Source organism: Myodes glareolus, chromosome 2 (genome assembly GCF_982192425.1).
Source record: "Myodes glareolus chromosome 2, mMyoGla1.1, whole genome shotgun sequence".
Taxonomy (NCBI): domain Eukaryota; kingdom Metazoa; phylum Chordata; class Mammalia; order Rodentia; family Cricetidae; genus Myodes; species Myodes glareolus.
Window position 1 is genome coordinate 5,752,707 of NC_142027.1, and position 15,496 is coordinate 5,768,202.

Here is a 15,496-nt window from a genome sequence, read left to right on the forward strand (position 1 = left end):
GACCTTTTCTCAAGGAATCCCCATAACACCTTGAGCTAGTGCCCTAATATTGGTTAAATAAGTCACGTAACCTTGACAATACATCGTCTAGTGATTCTGTGGATTAAACTCCAGCACAGGCCTCGTCAGGCTGATTCCGAGCTTGCAGCAGGACTGTGTTGCCTCTGCAGGGTTCCAGGTCATAACTGACTTGCTAGCTGTGGAGATGCCCCCCATTGTCTCAGCATTTGAGGACTTGGTCCTAATTTAGGACATTGTTGGGGAGCTTTAGGGAGTTTCCCTTGCTGGAGGACATATGTCACCAAGGGCTGGCTTTGAGAATTTAAGACTCTCACACCATGTCAGGCTTACTCTCTCCACTTTGTGCTCACAGACAAATAAACCCTTCTCTGAGCGCCTTGGTCATGGTGTCTCATCACAGCAATAGAAAGGGACTGAGACACTAGTGTGAGCCATCTTTCAGAGAGCACCCACATCCTTTCTCATGGCTCTAAAGCCAGCGCTGTGGGCCAAGCCTTTCTCCCTCTACCTTTTCCCTCCCTCCCTCACCTGTCTCAGTACTCCACTGGGGAAGACACTGAGCTACCCAGTGACCCAGAATTCTCCTCATTGGCAACCTTGGTTCCCCTTTGCATAGCGTCCCAGAGACACAGACTTCAGGGGTAGGGTATGGACCAGCATTAGCCGTATTCTTGTGTCACTGTAACAATCTATCTGATGAAACAGCTTAAGGAAAGATGTATCCATTTTTGTTTACAGCAGTGGTCACAACCTGTGGGTCGCAACCCCTTTGGGGGTGGAATGACCCTTCCACAGGGGCCACATATTAGATTTACTGCATATTAGAACTCCACATTACGATTTATATCAGCAGCAAAATCGCAGTTATGAAGTAACAACAAAAATAATTTTATGATTGGGGTCACCAGAATATGAGGAATTATATTAAAGTATCACAGCATTCGGAAGGTTGAGAAACGCTCATTCACTGTCTACCAGGCTTCAGCCTACGGCCAGGCAGCTGACTTACTTCTGGACAAAATATCCCTTGAAGGGGGGAGATAGAGAAAGAGAGAGGGGTGGGTGAGAAGAAGGAGGAAGAGCAAAAAGAGGGAAAGGAGGAGGAGGGAGGAGGCTTGTCTTTCCAGGGCATACCCAGTTAACTTACTTTCTTTGGTCCCATGTCCTGCTCTGGACCACTTCTCAATGGTACCATCAAGTTTTGAATCCTGAGGGGTTGATGCAGTGCTGAAGCCAGAATCCTAGTGGTCCAGTTTCTTCCCCCAAGTCCCAGATCTAAACACTGCTCAGCTGGGACTCCAGCCTCCAGTACAGAGCCTTTCAGGGCAAACCTCATATGTAAACCACGAACGCGTTCTCGGGAGTGGTCTGCCCACCGTACTGTAAACCCCATCACTTCCCTCCATGTGATTCCCATTCCAAATGGCTAATCTTGAAGAAAGGAAGCGACTTCATTCATTCAGGACCTATTTCCTGAGCTCATTTATGTCTCGGGCATTATCTGTGGCACTAGGTTCATGGTCTTTGGAGATCTTTTACTCCTTCATGTTTCCCTGGTTTATTGGAGGGCAGTGGCTTGCTAGGTAAAGAAGAATTCTAGAAGATACAAGTTTTGAAGGTGGGACATCCTGGGCAAACTGAGGACTTTCAGAACCTCTTCTACCCTGTCACTTAACAGGAGGGATGGATTAGCTATCTTTCTGTGGCTGTGGCAAAATTCAGGCTCAAGGAGACAGACATATAAAAGAGTTTATCTGGGCTTATAATTCCAAGAGAGAGTTCACCACACAGGGAAGCATCTCAGCAGATGGGCGTGGACTCTGGAGCAGGAAGCTGAGAGCAACCTGGAAGTGGAGTGAGGCTATTTACTCCCAAGGCCTGCCCCCAGGGACATATTTCTTTCCGCCAGCACAGACCTCCTAAACCTCCCAAACAGCATTGTCAAATGTGGACCAAGCGTTTAAATATTCAAGTCTCTGGAGGACATTTCTCATTCAGCCAACACTCCACTCGCTGACCCCAATGGCTCTTGGCCACATCACAGTGCAAAATGCATTTAGTCCAACTTCAGAGGCCCCATCGTCTCTCAGTCTCGGCACTGTTTAAAAACCAAGGTCTCTTCTGAAGCTCAAGGCAATTGCTAACTGTTGTCAGTTCTGTGTGGAAGGATATGACTTGATCTCTTTTATTTTTCTAAATCGTTTGCTTTTTATGCATGAATATGTGTGTGTGTGTGTGTGTGTGTGTGTATCCCAGAACAACATCAAAATTGTTGCTTATTAAAAGTTGGCAATGACCTGAGAGACTGAATAGCCAAATAGAGCATAGCCAGACCATATAGAAAAATGATACTTGGTCCCACAGCCTGTGACCACTTGCTTAGGAGGCCAACCCTTTATCTAAACAGGCATCTCAGGAAGCCAATCATCTCTAAGGCAGACTCAAAGGACAAAACACTGCTAGCCCAATAGTAATCAAGGAAACGCAGCAGTAATAAGGGACCTAAGAGGACCAAAAATTGATTGACAGCTTACCTAATGAACAGCCAATCCCAGAAGCCCACATATATCCCCGTCCAATCATGTAGGTGCTCATGTCTAATAATCCACAGCAATTTCCCCATGGTAACAACTTCCACCAGGACACACCTGAAGCCTTTGGTCCTCCCTGCAGCCTTCCCATCCCCTGCCCTCCTGAGAGTCTTGCTAAGTCTGGTGATAACGGTGGTCTCCCTGTAGCAGTTGAATCAGATGAACGAACTTAGCTTTCCTCATTTGGCTGGTGGTGTGGCCTGGATGCGATTTGAGGGATCCCCCAGATTTCATGTTTTGGAAACTCAGTCCTCAGTGCAAAAGGATTATAGGTAATATAGAGCCTTTAAAAGGTAGGGACTAACAGCCGGTCATGAGGTCATGGCTCAGGGGCCTGATAGGTCCAAAAGTAATTGACGTCATTATTAGAAGGATCTGGTTCGCTCTCCGAAGATTAGTGTAAACAAGTAAGCGTCCCCGCCCCGTGCCCACACTAGCTGTGGCTTCCTGTACCCCACCATGTTTTCGTCTGTTATGAAGTTGTCACCAGAGCCACAGTGATGCTGGTATCGTGCCCTTGGACCTCCAACTGTGGAATGAGGAAGCCCCTTTCCTTTTCAAGCACTCAGGGTTAGGTTTTCTGTAACAACTTATACAGTCGGGTTTTTTTTTATCATCTATCTCTACAATCCAAACAGTTCAGTTAAAGAGGTCACGGGAAAGCATTTAGGAGAAGAAAGCCGTGAGAGTCGGTGTCTATTCACGGTGGGGGAAAGCTGGGTGCCAAAGAGCTGCAGCCACCCACGGTTGTGCAGGGGGCGTGCAAAGTGGAAGAGCGTGGACTCCGAGCTGTGCAGACGCAGATGGAAACAGAGGGTGGTTAGGAGAGATTCAACGGCAGGGCAGCGTGGGTAAGGCCAGGGGAGGGCAGCCAGGGGAGGGAGGGCAGTCAGGGGAGGGAGGGCAGCCAGGGGAGGGAGGGCAGCTAGTGGAGGGCAGCCAGGGGAGGGAGGGCAGCCAGGGGAGGGAGGGCAGCCAGGGGAGGGAGGGCAGCCAGGGGAGGGCAGCTAGTGGAGGGCAGCCAGAGGAGGGAGGGCAGCCAGGGGGAGGGGGAAGGCAGCTGGAGGAGGGCAGCTAGCGGGGGGGGGGGGGCAGCCGGGGAGGGAGGGCAGCCGGGGAGGGAGGGCAGCCAGGGGACGGCATCCGGGGGAGGAGAGCCATGGGAGGGCAGCCAAGGGAGGGCAGCTAGTGGAAAGAGGGCAGCCAGGGGAGGGCAGCCAGGCAAGGGCAGTTGGGAGCAGTGTGCTGGCTAGCTTTATGTCAGCTTAACACAGGCTAGGATCATTTGGGAAGAGTGAGCCTCAACTGAGGAATTGCTTCCATCAGAGTGACCTGTAGGCAAATCTGTGGACATTTTCTTGATAGTCATGAGAAAGCCCAAGCCACTGTGGGCATAAAAACCACAGGTCTGCAGGCTAGGTTGTATATGAAGGCAAGCTGAGTGGCCTAGGAAGAACAATCCAGTAAGCAGCAGCTCTCCATGCTTCCTGCTTAAGTTCCTGTTTCGACTTCTACACGTGATCCTAATTAGTGTTAAGAATAAAATCCTGGAGTCAGATATTGGGGTAAAAGCTGAAAGATCAGAGAAGTAAAGGACCAGACACAGGAACCTCTTACCTCTCTGACTTATCAGACCAAAAAAGAATGAGAGTCTGTCTCCTCCCCTCCTTATCACTTCCTGTCTGTCTGTACAGACCTCCAGACGTCTATGGTTAACTAGTGGCTAGCTCCACCCTCTGTTCTCCAGGCAAGTTTTATTTGTCAGACACGAACAAATATCACAAAAGACTTCCCTTGATGATGGACTGTAAGCTGTAATATGAAGTAAATAAACATTTCCCTTCACGAGTTAGTTTTGGTTGTAACATTCATCAGAGAAACAGACAGCAATCTAGGACATGTGGAGCGGTACCCACGGCTGGCACAGCTGGGTCCATCACAGCTCTGAGTCCAAAGGGACCAGAGGAGGAAACAGATCAATACAAGAGGAGTCTCCAGATGGAACCCGGTGATCAGAAGAGAACTGAGTCCATTTCAATCCAGCCAAAGTCCTAAGAGAATTGCCCCATTCCTCTTCTACTCCAAATTTGCCTCCTGAGCCAAACCCAATAGGAAGACAAAACAAGAAGAGACAGATGCACCCATAAAGGTCATTCCCAGGAGGTGCAGAGCATGTGTAAAGAGTGCTGGGAGGCAGAGATAGCTCGGCAATAGTGACAACTATCTTGTAATTTTGAGGTTCTTCCTGGAAAGCCTCGTGACGTGTGTGAATGTGGGTGTGTGAGTGCAGCAACACACAAGTGGAGGTGATAACTTCCAGGAGTCTCTTCTCTCCTTCCACCCTGCCGTGACAAGGTATCTCTTGTTTCCGCCATGTTGTGTTCTCCAGGCTAGCTACCCAATGAGCTTCCAGCCCAGTCCATGTCTCTGCCTCCTACCTCACCGTAGGAGCACTGGAATTACAGAAAGGCCCCACTACGTCTGGCTCTCTGTGTAGGTTCTGGGAATCAGACTCAGCTCACCAGACGTGCACATGAGTAAGTTTCCTGCCCAGCCATCTCACCTGTCTGTCATGTGATACTTTGATTGCATCCTGACAATAAAATTTGTTTTGAATCAGACGGCAGAGCTAGCCACTAGTTGGCCAAAATTAACCACTGAGGTTCTGGAGGACTGAGGAAGTAGTAAGGTGGGACTTAGAGAGGATCTCCGCCTTTTGGGGGGAAGGAACCAAAGAGGTAGGAGGTCACTGGCGACTTCTCTGGAGCTTCTCTGATCACTCAGGTTCTTACCCTCAATAGCTGACTCCCAATTTTTTTATTGATAAGGAATAATTAGTTAAACACATCACCAGTCCCTTAACTCACATCTTTCAGACTTAAGAGGGTGGGGTGCTGACAGGCAGACACTGTGTGAGACCTGACCTTTGGACTCGAGAGGAACAAGACTAAAAAGGAACATATTCAAAGCAAACTCACAATCCCTAGATTCAAGGGTAGGACAAGAGAGGAGAGAGTCATTGTGTGAAACGTACTGATCACATTTACATGGTTTTTCTTCCAACATAAGCCAGAATCCCCCATTTGCATCCATTCTGTCTCCAAAATGCCAGCTGTGGGCCTGACTGAATCCTGGTACCTATAAGAGCCCCAGGGCTGCAGACAGGAGGTCAACCTCGTGTGTATCAAATTCTCTAGTGTGTATACCTAAAAGAATTAGATTTGGGCTAGAGAGATGGCTTAGGGATTAAGAGCAAGTATGCTCTTGCAGAGGACCTGAGTTTGAGCCCCAGTAGCTCATACCCTCCAGACAGCCCTGCTCTGGGGTGACCAACATCTCTGCCTCCTCCAAGGACACCAGCACACACATATACAAGCCCAACTGCAGACATGCATGTACATGTACACACATGCACAATACACACATGTGTGTATGCATGCACAGGTACACACATGCACACATACACACATGTATGTACACAATTTTAAACTTTTTAAAAATCTCTAAAACATATTAAACATGAAATTAGCACATTATATATTTCATGACAAGATATAGTCAGAGCATTATGCTTCAAACACATAATCATGTATTGTAACATGAAGGCCAGCTTGTTGGGGTATCTGTCCCACCCAGTTCCCCACAGCTGGTAAGCTCCAAAGAAGATCACACAGAGACCTCCATAAGTTATAAAACTGATTAGTCCATTAGCTCAGTCTTCTTATTAGCTCTTGTAGCTTATATTAACCCATTATTCTTATCTATGTTAGTCACATGGCTCAGTACCTTTCTCAGCCAGGCAGGTTACATCTTGCTTCTCGGTGGTCTGGGCAGGAATGCGGGGAATGGGCTTCCTCCTTCCTAGAATTCTCCTGTTCTCATCGCCCCGCCTCTACTTCCTGTCTTGTTGACCCACCTATACTTCCTGCCTGGCCAATCAGCGTTTATTTAAAGCATGATTGACAGAATACAGACAGTTATCCCACACCAATATATCTCTCTCACATCCCGTGTTCAATACCCACACATGGTAAAGCTGACTGCACATCTCAATGAAGACCAGACTCATTCCAGGTGCTCGGTAGACACTCACGGCTGGTGGTTGCTTTCCTGGAGAGCAAAAAAAAAAAAAAAAGTCTGCAAAATAACAAGTCACACTCACCCTGCCCTCTGGTGACCTCCACAGAGCCCTCTCCCCCACACTTGACCTTTGTCCTCCAGGATACTGTTTACCTTCAGCCCCTTTGTAGAGGAATTTGCAGAAAAAGAGAAGTTTATGCTTTGGATGTATCTAGAAGCTATTAAAGAATCCGCGCTGGAGGAAGCGCTAGGCAGCTGCCACTCCAGCAGGCCCTTCCGTGTGCTCAACAACACTGAGTTGCAGATGGGCCCATAGACAAACCTCTCCTGGCCCAGGAGAGAACATACCTGAAGAACATTGCTTGGACGTGTTTTGAGAAGTGTGAAAATAAGAATGTCAGAACTCATTCTGGAATCACTCCTGTTTCTAAATTTATGTTATAGATGAGAGTTTTAGCAAGCTGAGAGGGACACGGCAAGGTTGTGTCTGTGACAGACATCGAGTCTACAGCCCAGGCAGCGTGCAGACAGGAGCGCAGTAGCCATCCTTCCAAAAGAGCATGTGTGACGGCCCTGGTGTGCGTGCTTGTGCTAGGAACCCTCTCCAGAAACTTTAAAGAAATCCAACGCGCCTTTGCTGGAGATGCACATGGCAGGTGTGATTGAGTGGGAAGCTAAGAACAGCATGCAAGAAATGCCAGGGTCCCCAGGAGAGGAGGCAGAATCCAGGAGAAATGTGGCTTTAAAAGAGATCGTGTCCCCAGCTCAGGAAGGTCAGAAGGTACTGCGGTACTGCGGTAAGCCGGTCTGGTCTCCAGGAGAGAACCAGAGCTGCTTGCCACCCACAGGCTGGTCACGTCAGCCTCAGGAGAGAGAGTGCCAAGCAGGCATTGGAGTTACGCCAGGGCTTCTCCATGGCCGGGGACAGCTATCGTCATAAGCAGAGACAGGGAAAGACCCACCGACTCCCTGATTAAAAGGGGGCAAGACACAAACACTGAATGAGCACATGCCTTGAAAGAACCTGAAGCTACAGCCCTGGAGTGATTCCCCAAGCCTCTGGGAGGGCTGAGCTGGTTCAGCACACTCTCCCTTACAGTGGCTGCCCTGAGAAGGACACCTCAGTCACAGACCCTTCCAGTTGGCTTCAGATACAGCCACTGGCACCATCAAGTGGCGGGAGGGGGTGTTTGTTTGCTTAGGGGTTTTTGTTTGGTTGTTTTTTGTTTGTTTGTTTGTTTTTTCCTGTGAAGAGGTAGGGTGCATAACCTGGTGGCTAAGGAACCAGGTAGTAACTTCTGTGGCAGGTTCAGCCCATTCCCAGAACCCCAATCCTAGAAGAGCCTTCTGGTCTCCCCCTCAGTAGACTATGAATGGACAGGAGTGGTGTGGGAGAATTATCTGTATTCTGTCAATTATATTTTAATAAAACGCTGATTGGCCAGCAGGCAGTATAGGCGGGAAAGCCAGACAGGAAGTAGGGGTGGAGCAAAGAGACTGGGAGTATTCTGGAAGCAGAAGCTCTCTCTCAGCCACTCCTGCGCAGACCACCGAAGAGGCAACATGTAAGCTGTCACACTGAGAAAGGTACTGAGCCCATGTGGCTAACATAGATAAGGATAATGGGGTAATATATGTTATAAGAGTTAACAAGAAGCCTGACCTAATGGGCCAATCAGTTTATAACCTTATGGAGTCCTGTGTGTAATTTTTCTTTGTTGCTTGCCGGCTGTTGGGATACTGGGAGGGACAGAAACCCCAACAAGCCAGCCTTCATACTACACAGGAGGTGACCAATCCCAGCACCCCCAGGGCTTTCTCTTCCACTTTAGATCAGCGACATTCAGAGATGCCTGAAGATGAGGTGAGGACGAGGTTCCAGTAGGAAGATCCTTTCTTCCCTTTAGAGAGATAGTGGAGAAAGCAGAGTGTATTCTAAAGGAGCTGCAGAAAATCCCCTCTTGCCTTCATGGTACTTCACTTTGCAAAGCCCATGCTTTTCCCAGAGGAGCTCCTAGTGAACTGGGAGAAAAAGAAACATGCCAGACTCCCAGTATCAGACTGGAGCAGGAGCCGCCTCCAGGAGCAAACAAACCATAGGCACCCATCTGGCCCACTTAGGGCCATTCTAAGCCCAAATGAGACTTCTTCCTTCAGGACCGGGAGAGATGAAATGAAATGGGACTCCGGTTAGACCAGGTGCTGATGCACAGCAAGACCTGTACAGGGAGAGGGAATGAGCTGTGCTCTCTAAGGAAGCTGCAGCTCCCCACGACCCACACAGCAGTCCAGCACAGGGCAGGACCCCTGAGCACTGACCCCCTGAGCACTGGCGGGGAAAGAAGTCACTGGGACTGAAGCTGATCTCAGAAGAACAGCTTTGCTGGCCAGCTGCAGCAGTCCCACAGGGTCACGTAACCGTGCCTCCAAATGGGTGACCATGAAATGCCAGGGGCCCTCAAAACTCAGTCATGTTTATCGAAGTCTCATGTTGTTGATGTCATTCCACCTGCTAGTCTAGCATCATGTGTGGGTCACAAGGTGAACACAGCAGCATTCAGGTTGAGATGGAGGCCATCCTCCACCTCCCCATACAGGAGCGGCCCTATGCAAGCAACCAATACACTTTATCTTCCAGCTGCCTGAGCCCACCCACTGTTTGTATCCTTGGGCGTAAGCAGCTGCAAAATATGACACTCCAGAGATCCTGAATTTCTAGACATCCATCAACCAATAGAACGTTGTGTGTGTGTGTGTGTGTGTGTGTGTGTGTGTGTGTGTGTGTGTGTGCCTGTGTGAACTTATGCACACCAAGTGAGTGCAGGTGTCTTGGAGGTACCAAAGGAGGGTTCTGGATCTCCTAGAACTGGAAAGCATGCGTTTCCCAACATGGGTGCTGGGAACTAGGTCCTCTGCAAGAGCAGCAACCATTGAGCCAGTTCTTCAGCCCCCAAAAGCTATACTTTAAGAAGATTTGCACCCCACAAAATGAGCCATTCTGAAGTACATATTTCACTGCCAGCGCTGTATGACCGTCACCATTTCAGGTTCTGGAGCACTCTCTTCACCCCTAAAGGAGATTACATGTGTGTGGAACTGTCACTTTTTATTCCAAAATAACTCTGAAAACAGGACCTTAATAAGCCTCCCAGACCCTTCTGGTGCCACCCCTGATCTCAGGTCAGGCCCTAGCCATAAAAACACATTCAGTTTCACCAACACAGATTCACTGTGTTCCCTTGGTGTCTATGTGCTCAAGACCAGTCACAGGGCCTGGCAAACGGTAGCTGCCTGTAGGTTATAAAACCAAAATGGTATAGGCAGAGCTCCACATCAGCTCTTCCATTTTGAGATATAAGTATAAGGCATTCACTGGTAGTGAGTATCACACAGGGTCTATGGCAAAGCAACAAGAAGGTCACCCCCTTGACCTTTGCACTCCCCCAAGAGTTCACTCCATCATCTTCTCCACCTCCTTTAGAAAACCCTTCACGGGAGGCCTGCGAGATATGACAACAAACGGTAGAACAAATGGATGGTCTGTTTGTGCCTCTGTCACCAAGTCCCTGAGCTGATTTCTTGATAAAGAAATTTATTCCTTATAGAGGTAAAAGCTGAGCCCCCAAGATCAAAGTGCCACGTTCAGTATCTACTTCCAAGACTGCTCCCTTGGTGTCACATCCTTCAGGGGGCATGTTTGCATGGCAGAAGGGTCAGAAGGGATGAGAAAAGAGGAAGGGGAGGGAAGTAAAATCCTTCACCAAACCCATTAGTGATGGTGTCAATCCAGCCATGCGGCAGAGCCCTGGGAGCCTGAACAACTCCCGGAAGGCCGCAGATCCCAGCTACACTGCCCTGGACATTTAGTTTCCCGGAGACACAGTCAAGCCTCCAGGATCTCCACAGCTGGGGACATCCAGGTCCTTCCTGCCTGTACCCAGCCCCAGCAGCCCTCACTGCTCCAGAGGTTGGTTACGCCCACGGTGGGCTTATGGGGGCCTCACTCACTGCACGTTCCCTCTGTCCTCCCTCAGCTCTGGCATTCACCAAAATCACAGGTTCTGAGTGCCTCTCCCAGCCCACCCACATTGCTCTCTGAAGAGACTCAGAGGCTTGCATCCTCCATGAGTAGGGGCTGGCTGGTACTGGAATGGTAATCCCTCACTGAGGAATCAAGGTTCGGTTAGTTCAAACCAATACACCCAGGGAGAAGGAAGTGCGAAGGTCCACGCTCTGAAAGGTTCAAGGCCAGGAATGCTGACCTGGGGGCTCTCACTGCTCTGGAGGCAGCACCAGTTCACACACAGAACTGTGTGCCGAGCCGCCAAAATGGGGTGGAGGCAAAAGTCCCGAGAGTCTGTGGGAGATCCCAGCCATGGGCGGCCTTGATTCCCCTTCCGAGTCTATTTTGGAGTCTCCTTTATCCTCCCCTGGAAGTCTAACAGCCGCCTAAGCCAACCTCCCATTGTGTGGAGGATCTTCCTCTGTTTGGATAGCCTGCCACTCTTGCTTTTGTTCACTGCTGGTTGACTGAGTCACGTCTCCTCTGCTGAGATGGGGGGGGGGGGTGTGCACTGAGGAAAAGCGGGAGGCACCAGCAGTGATGCCCAGGCTGGGGCTGTGTCAGAGGGAGAAGAGCGCAGGCTGGACGAGCCCTGAGTCAACAGTGATGACGTCCAAATAAGGACACCGACCACCTCCAATTCCCACCACTCACTCCACGACCCGACAAACCCAAAGACGTGCACGGGTTTTCCTGTGCTCAAAAGAGCTTGGGGAACGCTGGGGAAACAAACAAAGCCTCATAATAAAAGAGAATTTCTCGGCACACTTCTCCAAACTGACACGTTTGAGAACTCTGCCATGGGGAGACAGAGCAGGCAGTGTTTCCTAACCCCTTATCCCCGCTTCCCTTCTCCTCCACTCCCAACCCTTCACCAGCGCCCAAACAGGCTCCATCCACAGCCCTTGCTTCTAGGATTTGATCTAGTGCAGTGTAGGAATAAGTGTGAACAAACAAGAGACACAGACTGTGAAACAGGGAACTTGGAGAGCTGGCCACCAGCTGAGAGCCTGAACTGTCCCCGCCCCCCATGGGCCCTTCCCCCAGGCCATTAACTGGCCCAGCCCTCACTTTCTGGAGTCTTCCAGGGGTGGGCAAGGTTTCCATGGAGTCTAAGGATCCCTCCCATCTCGCTCGCTCCTCTATGGAACTCAAACCCCCGCTGAGGCCACAGCAACTTCCCACTCACAGGAACCTGCAGAGGCCTCCGTTCACTCCAGTGGGAACCTTTCAAACCATCCCAAAGAGGGGCTCTCACCACTTGCTGTTTTGTGTGTATGTCTGTATATGTGTTTGGGGGCAGTGCCTGTGCATGTGTTTGTGGATGCCTATGTACATGTGTGCGGGGAGCCCGTGCACAGGTCCATATATGCACTCTCCATCTTAACTGTTGAGATGGGGTCACATACTGAGCCTGGAGCTTTTGGGTTTACCTGGACTGGTGGTCAGAGAGCCCCAGGCATTCTACTATCTACCCCCACCAGCACTGGGACTGCAAACAGCACAACCATGTTTGACTTTGGATTTTTACTGTCATTTGCTTGTTTTAAAGACTGTTTTAAATTTTTATGTGTAAAACTACTGAATGCTTTGCAATTTTGCATACCATCCTTGTGTATGGGGCCATTCTGGTCCCCTCTGTGTCATCGTAATCTTAGTATATGAGCTCCTGAAGCAGGCACACAGGCTTTCGCGCTTGCACAGAAAGCTCCTGGGTATTGGGCCATCACACCAGGACCCCTCCCCAAGGGACCACTACTTATTATTAAAGAAGTATCACCACCTGGAAAAGGTGGCTCAAGAACAACAGTGTCCAGGTCCTTGGCAAAAAGGAAAACCAGGAGCCATGCCCAGCCTAGAGATTCTGTCTGTCTATCCAGGGAGTGTGACGGCCCAGCACAGTGATCCAAGGAAAGAAGGGAACACAGGCAAGAGGCTGTAGAAGATGAAGCTGGAGATCAGAAATGCTCTGACCCCATTGGCTCAGGCAGACTCCAGGCCTGGAAAGAACAGAGGCAGGTGCTAGAATGTGCCGCATTCCCCAGCGGAGAGAGGCCAGGACGAAGGAAAGGCCCTGTGGAAGCACTATGCACAGAGGGCGAGAGTCTCCTCCATGAAGCACCAGTCCTATAGGACCCCACTGGATGGTGCCCAGGACTGCTGAAGCTTCATGAGTACACCACTCAAGACATTCCATTTGCTTCCTAGAGAATATAAAACACAAGCCATGCCTGATAACCCAGTCCTGTAATTAAGCTCTTCAGGAAGACAGATAGAGGAGCAGAAGTGTGAGGTCAGCCTGGAGCTGCAGAATGGGTTCAGGAACAGCCTGGGCAGTGTGGTGACGTCCTGTCTCAAATGTTTCAAAGTGAAGGAGTGGTCTAGCGATGTGACCAAGTGGGGGGAGCTTGCATAACCTATGTAAAGGTCCAGCTTCCCATTTCCAATACCAAAAACAGGGAGACATAACTTAGACCCTCCAGAAACACATCAAGTGTCTACTGCAGAGAAACTTATTCAAAGTAGAAGCCACTTGGCGTAGTACGAGGGCCTGTTCCTTGGGGTTTCTGTCCTGCCCAGTTCCCACAGCCATCAAGTCCCCAAAAAAATCACACAGAGGTCTCCATAAGATTATAAACTGATTGGCCCATTAGCTCAGGCTTCTTATTAGCTCTGATAACTTATATTAACCCATTATTCTTATCTATGTTAGCCACATGGCTCAGTACCTTTTTCAGTGGGGGCAGGTCACATCTTGCTTCTTCTGTGATCTGGGCAGAACTGTCGAGGGAGCTTCCTGCTTCCCAGAATTCTCCTATTCTCCTTGCTCTGCCTCTACTTCCTTTCTGGTTGTCCCATCTATACATCCTGCCTGTCTAATGGCCAATCAGCATTTATTTAAAACATGAATGACAGAATACAGACAATTCTCCTGAACCAACCTGGGTAGGCCACCCATTAACAATCACTGGGGGAGAGGACATGGATGCAGAAGTTAGACCAGCGGCCAGGGTCAGGAGCCAGCGACGATGTAAAAAGTGAGTTCTCAGCCCCAAACTGTTCCATCCACACTGTTCCTCTGTGTCCACCCCAGGCAGAGGATGTGGCAGTTCCTTAAGACTAAAGCAAATAGGCAGGGATTGCTGTGAACAGTTGTCACTTGGAGAGACCGTGGGACACCCCAGGCAGAGTTTTCCTGAACACTTAACGGGGTGTAAAATGCTAGGCCTCTTGCCTTCCCAGCCACAGTCCTCGGGAATGCAAACCACATTGAAGTAAAAGTGATTCTGCTTTACTGATGTAGGAATCAGTGTGATTGTGGAAATACCTTCAGGGGACTCAGCCCTTCACAGAGGAGCAGGTCAACTTTAATCTGATCAAATGTGTGGACTCTTGTTCTGGGCACAGCATGACAATAGGTGGAGATCTTTGGAAAGATGTGCTGGGACATAAAGAATTTCTTGAAAAATTAAGCAAATTTTCATTAGAACAGAGAGGATACCTCTGGACTCCCCTGTGTGCCTGGCTCTCTTCTCTGTGTTGCCTCAGGCAGAGCCCCCAACAGGTGCTTAGTCCTGGGCACAGTGTTAGAGAACCCTCCGTTACCCAGCAGCTGCCCTGAGTGTCCGACCCAGGGCCCTTTCTTCCCTCTCTGCAGTGCAGTTCCTGTGATCAGCAGCAGGGCAGCAACAGAGGAGATGAAATCCAATTTTCTACTTGCTCAGTGGAATGACTGGCAGGGGTCTGTGGAAAGTGGGGCCTTTGAATTGGAATTCTGGCTCAGGCTGTTAGTCTCTGAGTTGAGAAACTAGGTGTGGTAAAACTGGAACAAGCCTAAACCGGTCTCACTGATGAAAACTGACCCCATTCCCATCCCCAACAGCCACAGGGAGACAAGGTGATTTGGAATCTTCTCCCTTTGCTCCCTGCCCTTGGGTCTTCCTTGGCAGGGTAAGCCTCCCATGATTCTAGACCCTAGGTCAGGAAGTAGAGGCTCTCGGGAAGCATTTCTCCACTCTCATGGCCTCCTCAAGCTGGGGGACTACCAATTCCTCTTGTCCCTGTGACCAAACTGCCGAGAATCAGGAAGGGCTATGGTGGCTGTCGATTGGAGGAGATGAGTTTGTCATGGGAGGAAAGCCAGGCAGCCGGAGTGTGAGCCAGCTGCAGAGCGGACAGGAGGCGATGCCAGACTCTAACCCCAAGGCCTGCCCCCAGTCAGCCACTTCCTCCCGCGAGAGGTCCATTTAAGGCTCCACCACCAGCAGGGATTCAAGTGTTCAAACAGGCTAGCCTGCAGTAAGCAGCTCACACTCACGCATCCCGCCACACTGTGTCTGTCTGGAGCGATGGCCTCAGTTCACCAATGGAAAGGCGAGGACGAAATGGCTGCCTCCGTTTTGGTAAAGCGCTGGAGCACCTTTGGCAGGCAGGGAGGGGCTGTCCGCTCTGAGGACAACTTTGACATCTGCTATACTTCCTTCCTGTCTCTCGAGAGACCCCGCTGTCTGATAGAAACGCTCCATTGCCATCAATGCGTATCATTTGGAAAACCAGCTCTGGGTTTGCTGTCCCAGCAATCACTCTGCCATCTTCCTCTACTTAAAGCATAAACCCTCCTGAAGCACATGGGCATCGCCATCTCGCCCTGATCATCCTATGCAGGCCTCCAGTGCTTCCCTGGGTGCCAATCCCAGGGCATTTTCTCAGTCAGATGCCCACCTCCTCCTTTTCCGGACTT

General features: G+C 49.9%; 1 protein-coding gene and 1 non-coding gene across 5 annotated transcripts in view; one reads left to right on the forward strand and one right to left on the reverse strand.

Moving 5' to 3' along the window:
* The window catches only part of Kcnj6 (potassium inwardly rectifying channel subfamily J member 6), a 243,770-nt gene that overhangs the window by 133,849 nt on the left and 94,425 nt on the right, over positions 1 to 15,496 (forward strand). The gene's annotated exons all lie outside the window — the stretch shown is intronic.
* Positions 12,330 to 12,437, reverse strand: LOC146895741 (U6 spliceosomal RNA). Its single transcript, XR_015000706.2, has one exon. It is a non-coding gene; the product is annotated as a U6 spliceosomal RNA (small nuclear RNA).